The following is a 4104-nucleotide window of genomic DNA, read 5'->3' as shown; positions in this document are numbered from 1 at the left end:
CATAATTTTGTTTCGTTGATGTCCTCGTGCTGTTTTGTTACATTTTTCGTGTATGATGGCTATCAGAATAGACCCACTGAAAAGTATTTTTTGTTGGACTCACATAAACCTTTCGATGCGGAGTGTTTGGAGAGATTTGTTCTACCCAACATTGGATAAGAAATAGAAACATAAAGCTCTAGCTTATCAGTTGAAATATGCAATAAAGTCAAAAAATGGGTTGTCAGGATGCAGCATACCTTGAGGTAATGCTTTTGAATTCAAAAATGAAAAATATTTAAAAAAAGAAATGTAATTAACGTGGGAGGGTCCGGACCCACCCCTAAATTTGAAAACATAATAAAAAAAATAAATTAAGAATGGAGCAGGTGAAAAAAAGAAAAGTAATCATTACTCTTGTCTACAAACATTAAATTATCATACCAATCAGGTTTGTCCTTTTGTTTAAATCATAAATTATCAAACGATACGTTTGAAATCGGCAGCTTGGATAGTGTAATGGCGGTGTTTGTACAGCTGGTCGAATTTCGAATCTGAAAAATCATGAATTTAAAAAAAAATTATGTCGACTATAAAAAGTGTTAAAATTAATTTTTAAAACCCTCTATTTAGTACCCTGTTTTTACAAAATTTTCCCGGGAGGGTACTCACGGAACCCCCTGGTTTTAGACCCCCCCCCCCCCGAACGAAATTCCTGGCAACGCTACTGCTTGAAAAGAAATCGTTTTGTACGCAAAATAAATAGTTGATTCCTTCAAAATATTTACAGTACCCTGAATGTCATTTTGAGGTGAACTTGAAAAACATTTCTTGTTACTATCCAGTATACGTTCAAAATGTTGGCATTACCAATTGTTCAGTGATAATTGATTGAATCGTATATCGATGATATTGATATGCGTTGTGGTTTAGGTTATGATTTGTTGAACAGGTACCATTGTCGTATATATTCCTGGCATAAAATTTTGGGTGGTTGGTAGTCAACTTTTCTCTTTATATGTATGTAATAATTTTCATGAAAACAATAAACATATTTTTATATCGTTATTTAAGGCATATCTCAAACACGATAGAGGATATAAACAAAGGTTATATCAAACAATATAAACAAAATTCAATTTCTTTTTTTTTTTTTAGTTCTGTCATTACAATATATTTATTAAATAATAGAAAATTGAATTAGGTCAATATTCGGTCTGTTCGAAAAATAAGGCAACTCAAAAAGGTGAACTTGAAAACTTGAAAACTTGAAAAAAAATTTTTGTAAAGTGACTGTTCCATGGACGTACATAACTGAGTTGGTTAAAAAGTGAAAAATGTAGTATTTATTTTGAACATTCAGTGTTGTATAATTTGACATAATAAATATCAAAAGATTGTTTATAGTTGTATGTATAGGCTGAGTTACAAAAATATGGTACACTCTCATCAATAATAAACAGATGTTTTATCAAACAACCATAATCATTTTTACTTTTGAATTTCGATCAAAATTTTCAATACTCTCTATGAAAAGCACTTTTTAATATATCACATACCTGCAATCAGTCAATAATTTTCGTTGGTAAAGAGAATGACGTCACGATTCAATAAGATATGATAATGCTTCAAATATTTATTTATCAACTGTAGAATAAGAATTAATGATGAAACTCTTTCGTCTTGAACAGTATTGTTATTGAAAAATTATACTTATTGTGTGAATTAAAATTGCTACCACAGTTTTTTCTCCTGTGAAACAAATGAGCAAATGGGCAAATGAGTTTTTTTTAATAACAAAAAAAATTATTTTTATTAATACCATAATCCTTTGTATACCGTTGATACTCTTATGGAAATATGCTCGCATTTGACGAGAGCTTTGAAGTCATCAATATATAAATTTATAGATGAGAGAAAAAATGTAGCTGTGAATAAGTCACCAGAAGCATATTTTGAAAGAAAAACTGTGATTGTTGATGAAAACTGCAAACCTGCAATTGAAAGAACAGTACCGACCGTCGACAAAATAATGGAAGCCTCAAATTTCAGCCTGGAAATATAAAAATGTAATATTTGGGATGGATTTTGTTTTATAAATGAGAAATTAAAAGATTCACTTTTGACTTCTCAACTTATCATTTTATCCTGACAGTCAACAACATATTTTGTTTTTCCTAAAAAAAACAATATACGAAGGTTCAGAAATGAGTAATAATGGAAGTCTATAACATTCTCCCCCCATTACCAATTGGATTCAAGAACAAATTGCAAATCAAATCAAAAATGAAATAAAAGCAACAAGCAAAACCCATAGCGATCTGGTTTCCTCACTTCACGGCCGTATCTGGTGACAGCTGGGTATTGGCAGACTTCTTTTTTCTTCTCTTTGAAGCTCTGCTCATCATTTTCTTTCTCGTCCTTCTTTTCTTCATTCTTCTCTAAATTTTCTTTTCTATCGCTTTTTCCCCAGGTCGAATTACTTCTCCGCGTTTCCATTTGACTCTGGCTATTTTATGGATTCCGTCTCTTCCAGGAGAAAGTTTGAAAATTTTCCCTAAAGGCCAGTTAGTTTGCTTCTTGTTATCCGTTTCAATGATAACAATATCATCTACTTTCAGATTACTTATTCGCTTTTGACCATTATCCACCAACTCTGATAGATACTCTTTCTTGACTCGACTTCGAAAACCGTCTCTCAGCTTCTGTATATAATTCAATATTTTTATCAAAAGTCGTCTATGCTCTATCTACAATTCAGGAATCTCCGTGTCGTAGTTTGTATTGAGAAACATGGAAGGTATTATAGGCAAGAAATCTTCATCATCAGATACATATGTCAGTGGTCGAGAGTTTGTAGTTGCCTTTCAAGTATTTGAGGATTTTCCAAAATTCCGCCGCAATAGCTCCTTTATTATACTCATCATTCGCTCCCACCAACCTCCCCACCAAGAAGCTGACGGAGCATTCACACTCTACTTCATTTTGTTGACTAAGCTAGTAGTAGTTGTACACAAACTATTGCTTCAAATTGTTCTGAATTATTGCTTGGTAATGATTCATCTCATTTTATCAAAAGTCCGTCGTAATTCTTCAGATTATCAATAGTATTGAGTTTCTTCGTTGTTGACATTCTTCTAGGCCAGACTACTTATTCATTATTAAAAAGCAGTTTTATTGAAAGTAATACAAATAATGAAATATAAAATTGTAGAATAACTTTCCCGCCATGGTAAATGTACCTCATTCTGCCCTCTGGATACCAAATAATTGTCTCGTCAACTTTAATGCATCGTCAAGATCTTTTGTCGTTTTCTCCAAAAGCCTCAATTGCTGTCTATCTTTTTTGAAATTGTCCATCACTAATATGTCTTATACGGTCGCCAAAAAATTTAATATTCCGGATGGATTTGGCTTTATAAATAGGAAATTAAAAGATATACTTTTGACGTTTCAACTCATTGTTTTATTCCAACAGTCAACAGCAAATTCTGTTTTTCCTAACAAGAACAATATACGGAGACTCAGAAATAAGTAATAATGGAGATCTACCAATAACAGAAAATCTCTCTAAATCAAAAATGGTGAAATTATTTGCTGATAGAGACATTACGGAAGTTAGATAAGAGAGTTTTGACGTGAGAATAGAAAAATTCATTATCTGTTGAAAACTTGTCTTAACTAAGGATATAGCGTTAGAAAGATGTGACAAGCTTTTTACAATGTTTGTTTAAAGGTGGTTGACAATGTTTCGTGGTGTATTTCATCAGTTCGGACTTCCATTGTCTAATATAATATAAATTGATTTGATAACTCTGAAAAAAATCAAAAAGAATAACCGAAAATAACAATTTTATTAAACGAAAAACTGAAATTACAAAGAAATAACATACAACAACAACCAAACAAATAAAAATTGAAATATTAATGAAAGCTGAAAAAATTGCAAAATTTAAAAATATTATTAACAAAAAATGAAAAAATAAAAATTACTTCAAGGTGATGGTAGAACAGGCCTTAGCTAGAAGACAGCAAGAACTCCACAGGGAAGAGAAGCCTCACGAAAACCAGGCCACCAAACGCGGACTGCGATTCCAAGAATTGCATTTACCGGATACCCTGCGA

At 31.9% G+C, this 4104-nt stretch overlaps 1 long non-coding RNA gene across 2 annotated transcripts; it reads left to right on the top strand.

The window, feature by feature from the left end:
- The first annotated feature begins 785 nt into the window (after positions 1-785).
- On the top strand, positions 786-2105 carry LOC141482922 (uncharacterized). Of its 2 annotated transcripts, none has more exons than XR_012465808.1 (2): positions 786-972; positions 1890-2105. It is a non-coding gene; the product is annotated as an uncharacterized lncRNA (long non-coding RNA). The 2 variants fall into 2 exon arrangements; XR_012465809.1 differs by having other exon boundaries at positions 786-999.
- Positions 2106-4104: the final 1999 nt, after the last annotated feature.

Source organism: Leptinotarsa decemlineata, unplaced genomic scaffold, assembly GCF_025532065.1.
Source record: "Leptinotarsa decemlineata unplaced genomic scaffold, Ldec_3_MD MMD2_tig00002082_RagTag_RagTag, whole genome shotgun sequence".
Taxonomy (NCBI): domain Eukaryota; kingdom Metazoa; phylum Arthropoda; class Insecta; order Coleoptera; family Chrysomelidae; genus Leptinotarsa; species Leptinotarsa decemlineata.
Note: the sequence above shows the minus strand (reverse complement) of the source record. Positions and strands in the feature narration are given on the sequence as shown.